Raw genomic sequence first — 18,868 nt, 5'->3', positions numbered from 1 at the left:
TTTTGGAGAGAGGAGAGAGGAGGAAGTAAAAGAAGAACCAAGATGGAGGCAGAGAAGGACGACCCAGATCCCAAATCTGTGTGGCTTTAAGTAGCCACAGGTAGCTATGAATAGTTCATAAGGGATGGATTTTTGCAGGACAATTTGTCCTATCTAGGTGGGCAGTTTATATCAATACTAATTGGCTCTGAGTTTATTGTGTGGATGTTTTGTGGGGTGAAAATTTACTGATATAAATCTGATTGATAAATTATAAGCGTAATGAGTTTTGATTTTAACGGGATACTGGGAATTATGACTATAACCACAGGGGGCGGATGCTGGGAATATGAACACAGTCTGCAACCAGAGAGCCAGGAGATAGGCGGTCTCTGTATGGGACTGGCGTGGCAGTGACCGGCCTTGAGAACTAGATAGATGACCACTGATGGGGCTAGTCGCAGAGGCGGAGAGATCGCCGAGGGCCAAGAGAGTGGCCAGAGGCAGTGTGGAATGAAATTGGGAATTTAGTGAGTTGGGTAGGGACGTGTTGCTGACTGAGATGAAAATACCCCACAGATGCCACGTGGCCCTACGGTGCGGGCAATAGTGTGAGATGGTGTCTCATTTTACATTTAGTTTTTAATTATTTACTACAACAGGCCTGGAACGTACCAAATAAGCTATATTGGCTAATAAGTCCCACGTGTTTTCTCCCCAGCACTGACACTGCAAGTCTGTATCACTACATCCAACCCTGGGGATTGAACCCGGCTCCTTATGCCTGCACAGCAAGTGCTCTGCCCACGGCTCCTTCTCCCCAGAACTGCCACCACACCTTTAGCCTAGCCATCTCTTGGAGGAACCCAAGTCTTTAGGGCCCTTTGAGATCCCTGGAGCCTATTTCCTGGGAACCGAAGGGTGGGCTCAGGGATGTCTCAGGAGAGCTGGGGTAAAGTCTTGCCAGCCTGCTGCTCAAGGAGTCCCCTCTGGAGAATGGCAGTGTTTCTCTGTATGCTGAGTCCCTCCAGAGAATCCAGCTGTAGCTAGGACCCAGGGAAAGGCTTTACATTTTTGTGACTCGATTCATGTTGTTAAAATGGAGCAAGAACATGGAGGCTTCTCGGGACTGTGGGGAGGATTAAATGAGTCCTCGTATCTGCAAGGGCTGAACATTATATTGAGGAGCAATGCACGGACTCACCATTTCTGTCTAGAAACTTTTGTCATGGACGCCCTAGGTGGAGACCAAATGTCTGAGTTCTGGCTCTTGTTTCATTGTGACTCAACTCTGAGCAAGCATTTGTCCATTTTCTGTCCCTACGACAAAAATAACGGAGGGTGGGGACTTTACAAAGAAAAGACGTTTGCTTAGGTCATATTTTGGAGGGCAAAAGTCCAAACAAATGGCCTGATCTGTTTGTTTGATGAGGGTCCCATACTACCTGTACTTCACAGAGTGGCAGAGAGGTGGCCTCCCTATGTTGTGACCCACAGCAAGAACTAACAGGATCACTTGTCATAGTACACCCGTCCCCAGACCTGTATAAGGGATCTCACCGGAGGAAGGTGTTAATGAGAAAGGCTAAGAGATGAGGTCTGTGAGTTGTCTTTGTCATTATGGCAAAATGCCCGAGCAAAACCGCTTCAAGAAGAAAGATTTCTTTTGACTCCTGGTTTCAGAAGTTGGATTTCTTGGCTGGCAGGCTCCACTGCTTTAGGTCACCAGTGAGGCAGAAGCATTGTGATGGAAGGGTATGGTATGTCAAAAGACAGGTGTTTACCTCATAGCTGCACAGACGCACACAGAGGAGAGATGGAAGCAAGGTCTACCTGCCTGGGACACGCCCCCAGCCAGCTATTTCCTCCAACCAGGCCCCACCTCTGGATTCTGGTGAGGCTCCCTGTCTACACAACAGCAGAGCAGAGAAACCAGAAGGGACATAGTCCTGTGCATAAGACACCAAGCCTGTGGGGTGGCTGCCTTCACTTCATAATGTAAATCAGATCTACTCATATGTAAATCTATACTACCCTCACAAGGACTAATGTGTGTGTGTGTGTGTGTGTGTGTGTGTTTGTGTGTGTGTGTATATGTGTGTGTTTGTGTGTGTATGTGTTTGTGTGTGTATGTGTGTTTGTGTGTGTATGTGTATGTATGTGTTTGTGTGTGTGTATATGTGTGTGTATATGTGTGTTTGTGTGTGTATGTGTGTGTATGTGTGTGTGTATGTGTTTGTGTGTATGTGTGTGTGTGTGTGTGTGTGTGTGTGTGTGTGTGATAATGATGTCATCGTGAGCCCATCGAGGACTGTCACCACTGATGAGCTAGAACTAATTAATGGCTTTTGAAAACCCCCACTTCATTTCTGCTGACGCATTGGCTTTCAGGATCTGTCCTATCCAAGTTGCAGTAACCTCTGATCACTTGTCACTTCTCTGCCTGTCACAGGACAGGGATGCCATTCTATCCAGAAGGGATCTCAGCTTGTCTCCAGCCAGTCAGGCAGGGCCCAGCATCAGGCAGAAGCGGATTTTTCAGAGCATTGGGGAAACAGCATGTTCCTAGTTTCTATTTTTGCTTCCTTCCTGTCTGCCGCATTTCTACTTTTATTTAGGGCTGTGTTCAATGCTGTAATTACTTTCTGAATTGGTAACATCCCTGTCTGGGGCATGTAGCTTCCCGCCTTGGTTGGGCCCCGCACTGTAAACAACCGTGGTGCTTTGATTGGGAGGTTCCCTCTGAAATATTGCCTGAAATAGATAAAAGGCAAATTAGATACTGTGAAACAACTTTCAATTACATTTGAACTCGTGGAGAATTCCGTCTTACATCTGTGTTAGGGACAAATGAGTCTGCTGAGCACAGTACATTTGGGGTGGGTGCCAGGGAAGTTGGCGGTGTTGGGTAGCAGCTGGGTACAGAGAGAAGACAAGATCTGCCCAAGGGGAGTGAAATGGGGTGGGTAGGGGCAAGGAGGGCCTCATAAGGGACGATCAGGAAAACGAACTGGGAAGTGGAGAGGGTTAAGTTCCCAGAGACCTTGGGTGGACCTGTTGGGTCTTCCAGAGATGTGACCCCTTCAGAGGAAAGCCACGAGGTCAGTTACCTAGGTTCAACTGGGCGTGAGGAGGGTGACACGGTCCTCTCCATCCCAGGGACAGGGAGACGGTATGGTTTCCAGTTCTGGTGACAGGGACCTGGATACAGGTGTTGATGCTGTTACTTCCAGTGGATCGACAGGTGACATGAGGGCAATTCTCTCTCCTTGCTCTCCTCCTGTAGCAGGGTGGACTGCTTTTAGCCAGGGAGGACTGCTTCCCAGCTGAGCAGTACTCACTAGTCACCTGACTAGACACCATGACAAACATTTCATCAAAACAACTTAAGAAGGTATATTTTTGGACACAGTTCTGGGGTGTGGTCTATTATGTTGGAAGTGTGAGGTGGCTGATGGCATTGTATCTGAAGTTAGGAAGGGGAGAGAGAGAGAGAGAGAGAGAGAGAGAGAGAGAGAGAGAGAGAGAGAGAATGAATGAATGAATGAATGAATATGCTGGTGCTCTTTTTCATTCAGTCCAGATCCGAGACCATTGAATGGTAGTACTATGCTTATTCAGGGCCTGTCTCTTTCTTATCTCTGTCAATCTAATCTAGACAATCCCTGGCAGTCATTTCAGAGACATGTTTCCATGGTGATTTTAATTCCGTCCATCCATCCATCTATCCATCCATCCATCATCCATCCATCCATCCATCCATCCAATCCATCCACTTAATAATTTATGATTTTTCAAGACAGGATTTCTCTGTGTAGCTTTGGCTGTCCTGTAACCAGGCTAGCCTTGAACTCACAAAGATCTGCTTGCCTCTGCCTCCTGAGTGCTGGGATTAAGGGAATACACTGCCACCGCCTGGCTCCTATGGTGACTTTTTAAATCCTGTCAAGTTGATAAGATTAACCACCGGGGGGGGGGGGGCAGTTAGTGGTGCTTCCTCACTGCCCCCTAGGCTTGCTTCCACAGGGACATGGACTTTACTTGGAAAAACTACAAGGTTTAGGGCTAGCATGAGTTCCATGTCTGGTTAATGCTCCAGTCTAGACATTGTTTATCAGATTGAGAAACAAAAACCTTACTGAACTCCAGTGTTCTAAATGCTGGCTGCGTTATCCAACAGCAGAGGTGACATTACTGATGGGCAGAGAAGCCACAGCGGCCTGAGAGGGGACATGGTGAAGACGGAGGTGAAGCTCTCCTGACATCTGACCACCTCCTTCTACATGGTTTTTGTACCTGCCAGTCTGAGCCTCCCTGGCTGATAGCTGTGACAGCCAAGTCCCCAAGGCCACAACAAGGGAAGCAAAGAGACAGGGCTTCTGTGGAAGTTTGAAAGAAAATGGCTCCCATGCGCTCATAGGGAGTGGTACTACTAGGAGGTGTAGCCTTGGGGGAGTTGGTGTAGTCTTGCTGGAGGAGTGTGTCACTGGGGTGGGCTTTGACATCTCTGAGGCTCAAGCTAGAATGAGTGTAGTAGTCCCTTCCTGCTGCCTGCAGATCCAGATGCAGAACCCTCAGCTCCGTCTCCAGCACTATGCTTGCCCGTGTGCTCTCATGCTTCCCACCATGTAAGGCAGCCCCAATTAAATGTTTTTCTTTATATGAGTTGCCTTTGTCATGATGTATTTCCACAGCAATAAAATCCTATCTATGACAGCTTCTGAACATTCTAATGCTCCCTCCACGACATAAGCTGGCTGCCCACTGTATCACTCTCCCAGGGACACACTCACTGTTTCTTAAGCTTTGGAAGACCCCAAGCCTCCTCACAGGCTGCTGTCCCAAGAAGATTGTGCAGAGGACAGAGGGGCAGGCTGGAGGGTGGCAACTGCTTTGGAGAGGTAAAAACTGCCTTTTCCACTTTCTGGGCTGCCAAAACGAGGCATTGGGGTAAGCCTGGTCTCTTTCTGTTTCTATGTAGTTCTCAAGCATAACTATCACCGTGGGCCGTGAGGTGCAATTTCTGAGAGAAGGGAGGATTGGCTGGGACAGCTGGGTTCTGTTCCTGCACCCCTAGAGCAGAGTGTCCTACAGCACTTTAGCCCAAGGAGTCCTGCGACACCCAAAACACGGGGTCCCTCAGCCATGTGAGTGGAGAACGTGTGGCAAGACCCTTGCTTGGGCAGACACCCCGAGACCCTGGGGCCATGAACCCCAGCCTTTTGTGGTCTGCTACTTCCTATCTGTATGACCTTTGCTTTACGTGACTCCCGTCAGCCATGGAAGTTAGCCCAGGGTGCTGCCCTGCTCTGCCCACTTTGCCCCTGGGATTTTCTTGGTGCAGTGTGCTTTTCTGTAGCACCCTTGGTGTAGACTCCTGGGACCCAAGTTCAGAGCATCCTCTGTATCAACTGAACTCAGACAGTTGCGTGACACCTGCTGAAAGTTCTGGCTTCTCCCCTCTGCTCCAGTGTGGACCAGACAAGCCCATATCTGCCAGGGGACCTTAAGGGCGTGTGGCATGTGTGATCTGAGGGTGGTGTAATGGCAGGGCCACTATTATTCTTAGTGTGTGGCTCTAGGGCCTCCCATCACTCATTCTAATCCTGTCGTCATACTTTTGCTGTTTCTCAGTGCTCCCTGCATTATGCATTATTAAACAGGGCCTATCGTTTGTGTCAGCCAGGATGGGCGAGGTTGTGCATTTATGACCATTGTTCCCCAGACCCCTGGGCCTCCACCTTGTGTTTTGTGGCTGTGGTGTTTGGGCTGTGGCTCCATCTGTGCCCCAGAGTTCAGGCTCTCTCTGTCTCTGGAGGAAAGGAGGAAACTACGGGAGCAATGTGCCTACCTTAAAACTTGGCCGAGGTGGGTCATACAGGCAAATCGGATGCCAATCCAGTGGGAGTGGGTGCCCACCCAACTCCAGGGGTGGTCAGCAAATGGGTGTCAGGCCCAGTGGTGTCTGCCATCTTTCCTAATGGGGAAAAAGGACCATTTTGTTTTTATTTAAAAAAATCGAAGGATGGTTTCGCTCACCCCACACAGAAGACAAGCAAGAAAGTGAGTGCCATTGCAGAACAAGCTCCTCTTAGAAGACGGAAGAGTGGGACATGCTGGGAAACTGGCTCATATCATCAGAGCTGGGAGGGCACCGTGGTCAAAGTCATAGGCATTTCAGACAGCAAGCCCGGGAGAGCACCCAGGATACTCCCTGCCTGCCCATATGAACTGGGGTGTATCAGCACATCAGAGCTGTTCCCCCATCTACCCCATGGCAATCGCAGAACTAACCCAGGTCCTTGAGATATCGGTGTGCTTCTTAGAGGAGCAGATGTGTATGTGGCCCCAAGAAGAGGCAGGTGACTGATTCTGTCAATAGCAAGAATTGGCTGAGCTGTAGGTCAGCCACTGTTCTAAATTCCTCAAAAACGTTAAGCCAGGGCGAGGGAACTGGCTCAGTTGATAGAAGTGCTTGCAATGCAGGCCTAAGGATCCGGGTTTGGATCCACATTACTTATATGAAAAGTTAGGAGTTGGGATTTAAACCTGTAACCAGCATGTGTGTCTCTGGGGCTTGCTGGATGGCCAGGGTGGTCAAGCCACCAAGCACCAGGTTCAAGGAGAGATCGTGTCTCAAGAGTAGTTGATCTGATTCTGGTCCTAATATATGGGGGCTGGGTTATGGGAAGAAGGAAGAAGGGAGGGTAGGAGACACGGAGAGGAAGGGTGGGAGAGTCTGCTTTACGGGCACAGGAGTGGGCACAGGAGTGGGCACAAGAGCGTGTACAGCCACAGTGTGATGGAGGTAGGCAGTCTTTATCCTAATCATCCAGTCCTCCTGCCTCCTGCTGCCTCTGAGAGCTGCTGAGGAGACAGTGACAGGAGAAACAATGATCTCCACTTCATAATACGAGCCCTGAGTCTCAAGAGCGGCAAAAGCAAAGCTGTTTATTTGATAATCGTACAAAGTCGCCTGTTGGTCTGGGAGTTTGAGGCCAGCCTAGGCTACACAACAAGACTCCAACACAAAGCAAACCAGCCAGCCAACCATCTAGCCAACCCCCAAAAGACAGAAGCCAAGGAGAGTACCTAAAACAAGCAAACAATTGGAAAAAAACGTAGAGGATGAACTCCTTGGCACTGATCTTGACAGACTTCTCAGATGTGATGTTAAAGCGCAGACAAGAAAATAAAATCAAGAAACATGTGAAACCTTGCACAGCTAGCAAGTTTCTTCGCACCACAAAACCAGAAGAGCAGGAAGGCAGTGCATGAAAACAGAAAATACAGAGAAACCACATATCTGATAAGAGGTTACTAAAGTGGAAACTTAAGGGTTCTTTAGAAAGTCAGATGGGGCAAACATGTAAAAGAGTGTTTTCCTGAAGTGGATCCAGGTGAAAGACTACGAGAGACTCGTGAAGGAACGTTTAGCTGAAACGGACATAAGTAAAAATATGTTCTCCTAAAACAAGCACATGAACCGACATATGAATAAATAAATGTAATAAAAATTTAAGGAGAGAGACGAAGGACCCAAATGGGCATTAAAAAATAATCTATCAATGACCAACAGTCCAGGCAAAATTCCTCAGTACCATTGACTATCAGAGAAGTGTGCCAATCACAGCTGCCGGGAGCTGTCACCCCACAGCTGGCAGAATGGCTTTTATCAAATAGCTAGGGTGACAGGCAATGGACAAGAGTGTAGAGAAAAGAAGACTGCATACTCCTGGCTGTACAGAAGCTTGGAGTGACACCATGCAAGGCAGTGTCCAGGGTCCTCAGTCTGTCAGCCACAGTATGGGATTCGGTTTTGCCTTCTCCCCTTGAGAGAGTCTCTTAGTGGAGCCCAAGCTGGCCTTACGCTTGTGATCCTTCCAGTGTGGCCTCTCTTAGTCCCAATGACCAGGATACAGAAACAGAATCCATCAATGGATAAAAAACCAGAATGGGATAGCCACGCTCCACACATACATGCATACAGTACACACACACACACACACACACACACACACACACACACACACACACACAAATCCGTGCACAATGAAAAACGGATATTACAGGTTCCAGGGAACCAAAGGACTGATGCAAGTTGGGCAAGCATGCTACCACTGAGGTTCTTGAGCTCCTAGGCGTAAGTGTTTCCTCTTGTCTTAGCCCTCTGAGCAGCTGCTCACTGACCCTAGCTCACTATGACCATTATTCAGCCACAAAGAGAAGGAAGTCTTGATGTCTGGGACAACATGGGTGCAGCTGAGGGGAAGCAAGCCAGAGACAGAAAGACCAATATTAAATATTCAAAAATGTGCTGTCTGTCTATCTATCTATCTATCTATCTATCTATCTATCTATCTATCATCTATCTAATTATCTATTTGTGTGTGTGTGTGTGTGTGTGTGTGTGTGTGTGTGTGTGTGTGTGTGTAGGTAAGAGAACAGCTTGCAGGAGTCAGCTCTCTTGTTCCACAATGTAGGTCCCAGGGTTCGAACTCAAGTCATGCAGCTTGACAGCAAGCGCCTCTATCCACTGAGCCATCTTGCCTGCCCTGTGTCCTCACTTTTGTGCAGGATCTAAATATAGACCAGGTGGAAGTGGTTGAGGGAGCGCGGCATGGGGGATGTTGGTCCTGAGGTGAGTGGGTCTGGAGATCTGGGGCAGCATGGTCAAACTGGGTGCATACAGCTGACTGGCAGTCATTACACAGTGGGTATGTGTACTGAGTCGCCACAGTGTGTACTTGGGCTACATCGTCGTTCTGTCAGTTGAAGCAACTTTCCTAGACTCTAATCATTCACACTGTCCTCAGCGCAGTTTGACTCAGGTACCTATGCGCCACCTCTGCCATTGTCAATACTCTTTTCAAAACAGGTGATGCGGTGTACGTGGGGCAAATGTGTGGTAGCACACACTTCCATCCCAGCCCAGGCTACATAGAGAGACCCTGTTCTACCTGTCCCCAAAACAAATCAACAATAACAACACCCCCTCCCCCAACAATAACAACAACAAAGAAAGCTCGACTCTGCCCTCCTACAGAAGGAGGAGGAAATCAAGGAAATGGATGTGGGCTGAGGAGGTGGCTCTGCCAAGCACCTGCCTTGCTGGCAGGAGGATCTGAGTGTGTTCCACCGCATCCACAGAAATCCAGACCCAATGGCGTGCACTTGGAATCGCAGCTCTGGGAAGCAGAGGCAGGCACCCAGCCAGTCTCGTTGCTGAGCTCCAGACCGGTGAGAGGCCTTGTTTGAAAGGAGGTAGGTGGTGTCCCTGAGGTTGACATCCCAGGCTGTCACCTCCACACACACATGAACCCATATAGACCATACACATGTATCCCCCACAAACGTGTACACACACAGAACACACATACATGTATCCACACAGACCACACACACATGAACTGACCATACACATGTGTATCCACACAGACCACTTACACACACATGGACCCACACAGACCACACACACATGTATCCACACAGACCACATACACATGTATCCACACAGACCACACACGTACCCATATAGACACACATTAAAAAAGAAGAAAACCCAGTAAGACGCTGTCTTGAAAGCTGGGGTCTGAGGCAGCTCTGTCGTGGATACAGATCAGTGATGTTAGCATGAGAGAACTGCTAAGGCGTGATCACTTAGCAGATGATCTCAGCCGTTGAGACAGTGATCTGTGAACAGTTTGCTCATTTTGCAATTAATGTTTTCACTGACTTACCCATGTTCACTGCAAACATCTGCAAATGCCATCGAAAATAATTCTGGTTTCTGTTATGAGCTGGGGCATGTAGTAGGACATTGGGGATCTCCAAACAGCCATGCACTTCCCCATCCCTCCCAGCTTCTCTGTGATTGTGGGACTAGGTCCTGACCATGGCTGGTAAGTAGGTAGGGCTCGTGGCACTTTGGGGCTATGGCAGTTAACTGCTGGAACACCTGGTCCTCTTGCGTGAAGAAGCAGTCGACAGGGAATTTTGTCACGAATGAGAAATAAACTGACTGTGTCCGGGTGCTGAGGCTCATTTGTTACAGCAGCAGAGCTTAGGGGATTCTGACTGTTGCATGTGGGCCACTGTGGGTCCCTAGTTTATGGTGGCCACGTTTACCATCCTTTGATTGCATTATGGTGCCAAAGTGATTCTTTGCTCAATAGAAACCATGATGTTTGACTTGGGATTGTGATCTTTTCCCAGATTGGAGAGGTGTGCGGTGGGAGGCTCTTACATGCCTGGTGTCTACAATGAACCTCAAGGGCTGGTGCCTAGCTCAGGATCCTCCGTGATTCTCTCTGCTGAAATCACTCTTTGGACATTGAACCTTGGGTTCTCACACCTCATTATACTACAAAATGCCTCTCTCTCTCTCTCTCTCTCTCTCTCTCTCTCTCTCTCTCTCTCTCTCTCCCTCTCTCTCTCTCTCTGTATGACCACACAGCACTCTTTTCTAGAACAGACTTTTGATGTTTGATGGTTTTGCCTTATTGGAGGCTAACCTAAGCTTTGGGCACATTTTGGGGAGTTGAGGTGGGAGTTTGGCAGGTGAGGGGCATGGGAGCAGTTATGACTTAGATATTTTCAACCTAGGATGGCTTATTTACTGGGGCATCACCCATTGTAAGCCAAGGAGCACAGGGACTGTCTTCAAAGACTTGACCTTCATCGGGGCCTTACTTTCTCCTCTTCCTCTTCTCTCTTTCTCCCCTCCTCTTCCTTTCCTCCCTCCCGCTCTTCTCTCCTCTTTCCCCTTTCTCTTCCTCCTATTCTCCTCTCTCCTTTCCTTCCCCTCCTTCCCCTTCCTCCCCTCTCTTCAGCCTCCTCCAGCTTACTCTCTTCTTCCTGCACATGCATGCTCAGCTAAGTAAGTCCCAGACTGACTACATCACTCACACGGGGTCCTGATTGCCAGCTCAAAGCCTATTAAGGTTAAAATGAGCCACTCCTTTATCTAATAGAGCCATCTCCTCAGGTAGGAGTCACCTCTTCACACTCTTGACACCCTCCTGCTGGAGGGGGGAACTCACTTCTTCCCAAGGTGGTCCTTTCCCTCATGGGTGGGTCCATGCAGGAAGGGCTTTTATTATTTTTTCAATTTTCCTCCTCTTTTGGAGGAATGCTGGTAATGCACTTGGCAGGTGCTCTATAACCCAGTCAGCCTCTGGAGCTGCCTCTGTGACTCTTCTGATTCCGTTCCGCCCCTGCTCACTTCTATCCTTTCTTCCCCAGCATCCTGGAATTACTCTCTGGTCCAGTAACACCTGGCAGAGGCACAACACCTCTTGAGACTTCTCTTCAGTGGCTCATTCCTGTTGTGAGCAAAGCATACTCTGTGGAGGGGCTTGGCAGGGTGACGCGCCTTAGTCCATAGCTCAGTTTTGCAGAGACTAAAAGTCGCTTCATTCATTCACTTTATCATTCACTTACTCTATGGCCACTCTTTGAGTGGTGGGAAAAGACTCAGTCAGCTGAGGGTTCCCGTTATTCCTTGAGTTGTTTCGAACTTCTGTAGGGGAGCCTTTGGAACCCTGGTATGAGTGGCATCTGGAGGAGGTCCCTCAGCTCTCTTCAGAGGGACTATGTTACTGTTGGCACATCTCAGCAGACAGGAAGATGGGGGGAGAATATCCCCATCCATTCTGTTGGCACTGCCTATTGGTCAGACTCCTCCACAGGTTAGAGAGCAGAAGGCAAAGATGTGTGTGTGTGTGTGTGTGTGTGTGTGTGTGTGTGTGTGTCCTCATTTGCGTGTGCATGCATGCCCTTGTGTGCACACGAATGCCTGAAGAGCAGGCTACAGAACAAAGAGCAGTTCAGGGGTACACAGTGTCATCAGTGTGACGTTGCTACCGGTTTGGAGCTGCTAAAGTTGGAAGATGAAGGATTCATAACCCACAGGTCTCAGGTGGACCAAGAGGTCCGTAGGGAAAGATGACTTGTCCGACAGCACCCGTGGAAGCATCTCATAAGGAGGTCCGCATGCCAAACTCTCTACCATGTCCTGACTGCTGGGGAACCGGCCTGAAGATGGACTCTTCCAGCCTCAACTTTCCCTGTCCTCTAACCCCAATACCCCCCCGACATCATGTGAGCACAGTCTCATCTCCACAGAGAAGCTGCAGCCCTCCAGATGTTTTGACTAGAGAGCAGTTCTGCTCCTGGAGATGCCTGTCTGCATTCTTTTATTTCCATGTTGCCTCCATCAGCCCTTAGCAGAAGAGGCGAGACCTCTGAGCTGGCATTGCCTTTGCCTCCCGGGCTGTGTAGAGAATAGTTGTGATGCTGGAGACTGGATTTGGAGGCTTGGTCTCCAGCCTGTGGGAGGTGCTAGAAACGTCGTTAGAAGGCAACCCAGTGAGAGGAAGTCAGGTCGTGGGGATATGACCTCTAAAATGATATTGGTGCCTGTTGATATGGAGCCCGGAGGTAGATGACAGGTGGGAGGGACTATGATGTCATCAGCCTCACCCACAGCCAAGGTCATCCTGGGGTACCCCACAGGGACTGAAGCTGAGGTCACCTTAGAGAGGGCCTCCAGGCACTTCCTACATGCTTTGGCCACGAAGTAGAACTGAAGCCTGCAGTTCTACAAGGGCTCAGCAGCTTAGTACCCAGCGTAGCCACTGGTTGACTGGGTGCCCTTACCTCCTTGTGACATGGAGACACATAGTACTAACTTCAGGGTTTCTGGCTATGAACCGGGCTGCCCTTCAACTTGTGGCTATACTCCTGCTTACGCTGTCTGAATGCTGGGATTGCAAGGGAGCATGAGCACGATCATTCCCAGCGATTCTCTGGTACCACCAGGCCTAGGCTTCCTGGCTGCCTGAGACTTCTTCCCTACAGCCGCCACATTGGGCTAACCTGGCTCCATCTGACCGCTGGGCTGCAGCAAAGAGCTTCCCTTGACGCTTCTACCAGGACTTTAAAAAAAAAAAAAAGGAAACCCTTTCTTGGATTGCTGCCTGCGGCAGACACAGTTTAAATTAACTTAAACCATTTTCTCTTCCCCCGCCCCCACCTTTACTGATCTTTTTTCTCGGAGGAAGAATAGGAGGCCTTTTTAGGAAAGAGCGTAAGGAAGCGCCTATCTTTATGCCCTCCAGAGAATGCCAGGGCAGGAGATCCTAAAGTTTGTAATGAGAGCAAGGAAGTGGCTCTTAAGGAGGACCGGTCAGGAACTCGGTGAAGCGCGCACGTACCTAGGGAAGAGTGCGAGGTCCCGCCACACCGCCGCTGCAGTGCCACATCTGGCCGCTAGAGGGCACCCAGTCTCTGTGACTGCTAGAGCCTGAGAAGCATCCGTGAGAAGGAGGCGCGTGCTCAGATTGGCGAGCCTGCGACCCAACCCCACGCTCGCAGCAGCGTCCTAAGCCCCCAAGCAAGTCCAGCACGGAGCATCGCGCTCCTTCCCCTCTTCCATCCCATCTGTGACTCATTCATTCAGCCTTTCTTCATTTCGTCAAACCTGTGCGCAGCTCCCCTTCCCTTTCTCTTCCTTCTCCCTTCCCTCCTTGCCATTCCCTCTGTATTTTATTCCTCCATTTCCTCTGCACATCCTTTCACAGTGCCTTCCATTTACCCGTGCTTCCCTCCTTCATGCACTCCTCCTCTCTCGCTCTCCCGCCTTTTCTGTCCTCCCACTCTCCTCTCTTTCTAGATTTGGCCTCAATAACCTCAGATTTCCTGACTCGACCAGTGGTCAGCTTCTCCGCGTCCTAGACCAGCTCCCGCGGCTCTGTGAGGCTGTGTGATGGAGGTCCACAGTGTACAGGAGAAGCCTCGTGGCTCCCTGGATCCGCACTCCAGCCGTGCCTAAGATCTCCAGAAGCCTTTAAAATACTGCTGAGCTCTGGGCTTGGCTGTTAGATAGTCGATAGAGTGCATGCTGACTAAGCGAGAGACCCTGGGGTCCACCCCTTAGCACCACAAGCAAAATTTTGAGTTTTGGGAGTCCTGTGCTCCTCACCCCGCTTTCCCCTAATGAACAGCTTGCAACATAGAGTTATAGTTGGAGGCTGGAAACGTTTTTGATTGTTGACAAGGGGTGCGAGGGGAAAGAAGCATGCGCTTGGGATTCCGATTTAGCGCTGCCGCTGCCCTCTTTCTACCCTGTCCCAGGACTTGGCAGTGAGGCTGTCCTCAGGTTTGGCTCCCATCTCATGCTCTCCAACCCCAAGCCAGCAAGGCTGTGCTCTCGGATGCCCTGCTCTGGACACATTCCATTAGCGAAAAGCTTCTCCTGTGTTCCCCAAGCCTATCTATTTGTAGGTCCTCTCTGGTGCTGGGATCCCCAGTGGGCAGAACTCGGGTAGGCCTCTGGAGGCCTGGCCTGGAATTTTTCCCGTTCCTGCTAGTTTTGAGGACTTCTTTGGCTCAAAGCCACTCACATGGTCTCCAGTGGAGAGACTTCCAGAGTCAGGCCCTGTAGCTGTCTGGAGGCCTTTCTGGTCAAGACTGGTTCCTGGGTGTGGCTGCTCCTCTCTTGCGAGGAAAATAGGAGGGTTTTGCGTCCAGGATCATCTAATGAGTACTGGGAAAAGCAGATGGGTGGGGGTGGGGAGACTATTTGACTCAAGAAGTGATGGGTGTGGGGATGGATGAGGGAGAAGCTGCATGGTCATTTCCAGGTGGGAAGGAGCAAGTGTGAGTCCCAGCCAGTATTTTCAAGCTGTGGCTCTGTGACAGAAACATTTCAAAGTAGTCCCCAGCATCATGGGACAGATCCAGTACAGCTGTCTTTTCTACCAGAACCAACCAAGGCTCGGGGAGACTTAACGACTTCCGTGCGGTTACTGTGCTAGATGGTACTATTGGCTTATTTTATTCTTTTCCTCTTCCTGAGTACATTTTCTCATTTTCCAGTCCTTTGCAGTTAGCTAAGACTGTGCATTTCGTTCTGGCAAAGGGAAACATGGGTGGGAGTGGTGTACCCTTTCAGTCCAAAACAGGACACTTCCTCTGTGGTTTCCTAGGCTCTCCGTCCTCTCACTATTGGTGGAAGCTGGAGGACACCCTCTGTCATGTCGCCCAGCCTGCAGTAGATGTGTATGCAGACAGACCTCTTTATGACACTGAGCCTCTGGGTTCTGGGTACCATTTGTTATTGCAGCAGATCCCAGCCCACTCTGACTGATACATCACATAGCTAGGGAGAGGTGTGGCTGGAACTGGAGTTTAACCCTTTCCGACCCTGGATTATTTTCTTTTGTTTCAGATGCAGATTGGGGGAAGGTGTGCAGGTCAGTTGATTTAATGGAGCATATTTTTCTCGCCACATTGCCACCCTTTTAAATTAATTTTCTCATTGCAATCAATGACATTTCATTGTCTTTGCTGGAAGTGTGACACAATTGCCCATCTGAATTTAAAAAAATGTCAGTCAGCCTCATGGGCTGGGAAGATGGCTCAATGGTAAAATGCTTGCCTTGGAAGCCCAAGCACCTCAGTTTGATTCCCTGACTCCTGTTAAAAGCCAGACATAACAAAGAAACCCCCAAACCTGAAGCCCATGAGTGAATCTCACCCTAATAGTGGCAGAAATTATCAGGAAGTGGTATGAACATTCAGAGTCACACATTAGCTCGTTGCTTTCTGGTATTTTATTTGTTTTGGTTTCTGAGTCAGTCCCACTATGTAATCTAGCTTGACTTTTGACCCATTATCCCCCTGTTTCAGCTTCCTGTGTGCTGCAGAGTGCAGAATGTGCCACCAAAATACTACATATTTTGAAGAAGTCAGTCTAACAGGAGTAACGATGAACACTATGTACCCGATATCATTGTGGAGGAAAATTAATGCTATGATTAAAAACTGTGGCTAGAAGAACTGGAAGATCCCCACGTACACTCATCTATCCTTTCTGTCAAAATTTCTACATCAATTATGGTTTATATGTTTTTCGCTTCCCTAAAACATGTGCCGAGATAGATTCCTTCTCAATTTTGAGATACTAAGAAGTTTTAAATTGGGTTGGAGAGATGGCTCAGCAGTTAAGAACACTGGCTGCTCTTCCAGAGGTCCTTAATTCCCAGCACCCACATGGTGGCTCATAACCATCTGTAGTAGGACCTCATGCCCTCTTGTGGCCTGCAGGTGTACATGCATCGGAGCACTCATACAACAAATAAATAAAATAAAATTTAAAAAAGAAGGTTGAAATTTAGCTACATTGTTTATAGCTGAGGCTTTAGGGGATAATTAAGGTCAGATAAATTTATTAGGATGGGATTTCTTTTTTTAATCTTTTATTTTTTATTTTTCTTTTATTGGATTTTTTTAAATTTACATTTCAAATGTTATTCCCTTTCCCGGTTTCCTGGACATAAGCCCCCTATCCCATCCCTCTACCCTTCTTCTATAAAGGTGTTCCTCTACCCATCTACTCCCTTCCCCCCATTCCCCTATACTGGGGGGTTCAACCTTGGCAGGACCAAGGGCTTCTCCTTAGGATGGGATTTCTAAGGGTCATATCTTTATAAGAAGAGGGAGAAAGACCAAAGGAGAGATAGGTGACAGACATTAGACACACATACATTCATTCACTCATTCATATTCTTTCTCTCTCTCCTCTCTCCCTTTTCCCTCTCTCCTCCCCTCTTCTCATGTCTCAATATGTTATATCATTCAGGGCTTCAGCACAAAAAGAGCACACAGCAGATTCAGGCTCTCAACATTGGAGCTTCAAAATCATAAGCAAAATAAATCTTCTTTAAAGCAAAAAAAAAAAAAAAGCCAGACATAGTGGTTTATACTTGTGATCCCAGCATCGGGGAAGTGGAGACAGGTGGATTCCTGGAAACTCACTGGCTAGGCAGTTGGGCCTAACCATCAAGCCCTAGGTCCAGTTGAGAGATCCTGCCTCAGGAAATAAGGTGGAGGGGCTGAGGAGTGTTCCAGCACTGAGCACTTGCTGCTCTTCCAGAGGTCCTGGGTTTGGTTCTCAACACCCACACAGTGACTCCCAACCTTCCGTCCTTCTCGGGCACTGCATGCACTGAGTGTGCAGTCATGCATGTAGGCAAAACACTCATAAATATAAAGAAGCAAGTAAATTAAAAAACTAAGTAAATCAAAACACTAAGGTGGGCAGCTCCTGAGGAACAACAGCCAAGACTGTGCCAGCATCAGAACCCGATGAGCGTTGGCACCAAAAAACTCTTACAGAAAGTTCTATCACCAAGCTCCTCTTGATTCCCTAGAAGAAGATGGCCAATGAACACACAAAAGGATCAGTGATTCCAAGCAAAAAGCGACTTGCAGTGTCAGATCCCAGTGTGAAGATGCGTGAGGACATTCTGGCGAGTTAGTTTTGTGAGTATTTTCCACTTTCTATATGCATAATATATGATCATAAACCTATGGATTGCTAAGTTTAATAAAGGTCTTTGATACATACAAAATAAAAGTCCCAAGTACTAACAAAGCCTGATATTGTGGTTTAATTGGCAACATTTTTTCATTCTTAGTGGTACATAAAGATGACCTTTCGATCGATAATGTATTGGAGATTTGTTAAGATATGTTCCTGTGAACTTAGGAGGTAGGGATGTCATCTTTTGCTTCCTGGAGTATCCGAGACCCTACAGCCATTGGTGGGGAGGAGCCTGCTGAGGGGAGGAGCCTGTTGAGGGGAGGAGCCTGCTGAGGGGAGGAGTAGGTCCCACCTGGGAGGCTCTTGTCTCACTGCCCCCTCCTCCCCAAACCCCTTCCCGTGAACACCTGGCTTTGACATTCTCTATAAATTCCTTCCAAGAGCTCCTGGTTTGCGGCTACTCAGTGGAGCTGATAGATATGGGAACAAATGCAGGCTGTACAGAGGAAAAGAGGAAGTCTCGAAATGTAATAAAGAGAATCCCCACGGCCCCTTCCAGGAAAATCAAGAGAAATTTCTGAAATAAAGATTAAGGTGGCTGCTGTCGTTGACTGTCTTTCTCAGTGACAAGCAGTCTGGGTGGGCGTGGCACCTTTGCTTGCCTGGCCAAGTTTTGGTGAAAATGGAAAGGGCGGGAAATAGTCCTTCCCTATCCTAACCAAGTACACTCACTGCCCCCTACCCTGCCATTTTGGAAACAGACACCAAGGCTACAACATACCAATCAAGAAGGCTACATACCTCATCTCTCCCCTGTGCCCTGACTGTCAGGGTAGAATGTGTTATGCTACAATAAACAAGCGCCCACCTCCCCTCCCCCCCCCCAGTGGCCTATCCAAGTTTCCCTTTAAATCTGCTGAGTTCTGCTCAGTTTGTTCTCTCTCAGGGACCCTGGGGGACACAGCCAGATTGTTGCCTGCCAAAAAAGTGACACATGTCACTCCTTTTGACTCACTGCTACTCAAGGACATCATGAGGACACACCTAGCATAAAAGAGAATGAAATCTCATTGCACACCCAGAAGAAAGGCTAGATTATTTCTGAATGACCTCATGACTTGACTGCCTTCTTACCACCTCCATGCCCACAGTTTTAGACTTTTTATTGTTTCTAGACCCCATTTACTGCTTATGATCACCACCATGCCACCTCCCTCCACACAGTCACCCAGTCTCACCCCTGTCATGGGGCTGTGCTTGTAACACTGTAGTTCCTGGTGTTTGCTCTGAAGGTGTAGACACTGTATCTGTTTTCCTCTGGCCTAGAACATGGGCTGTAACACTGCGTGCTTCCCTGGGGACTTCTCTGTTGGGCTGGGCTGTAACTGGGGTCCAAGGGGACTTGTGCTGAAGGATTGGTCCCTGGCACATGGCCCTACTGGGATGTGATAGAATCATTAAGAGGTAGAACGTGGTAAAAGAACGTTAGGCTATCGGGGGAGGGTGTGTGTGTGTGTGTGTGTGTGTGTGTGTGTGTGTGTGTGTGACCTTGAAGGGATC

The 18,868-nt window shown here is 48.6% G+C and overlaps 1 long non-coding RNA gene across 1 annotated transcript; it reads right to left on the bottom strand.

The window, feature by feature from the left end:
• Positions 1-603: 603 nt before the first annotated feature.
• LOC147996962 (uncharacterized) lies at positions 604-13,285 on the bottom strand. Its single transcript, XR_015655348.1, has 4 exons — positions 13,197-13,285; positions 5,831-5,956; positions 3,090-3,259; positions 604-2,733 (listed from the first exon to the last, which is right to left on the bottom strand). It is a non-coding gene; the product is annotated as an uncharacterized LOC147996962 (long non-coding RNA).
• Positions 13,286-18,868: the final 5,583 nt, after the last annotated feature.

Source organism: Rattus norvegicus, chromosome 1, assembly GCF_021556685.1.
Source record: "Rattus norvegicus strain SHRSP/BbbUtx chromosome 1, alternate assembly SHRSP_T2T, whole genome shotgun sequence".
In the NCBI taxonomy this organism is placed as follows: domain Eukaryota; kingdom Metazoa; phylum Chordata; class Mammalia; order Rodentia; family Muridae; genus Rattus; species Rattus norvegicus.
The sequence above is the reverse complement of the archived record's forward strand: the minus strand, read 5'-3'. Positions and strand labels throughout refer to the sequence as shown.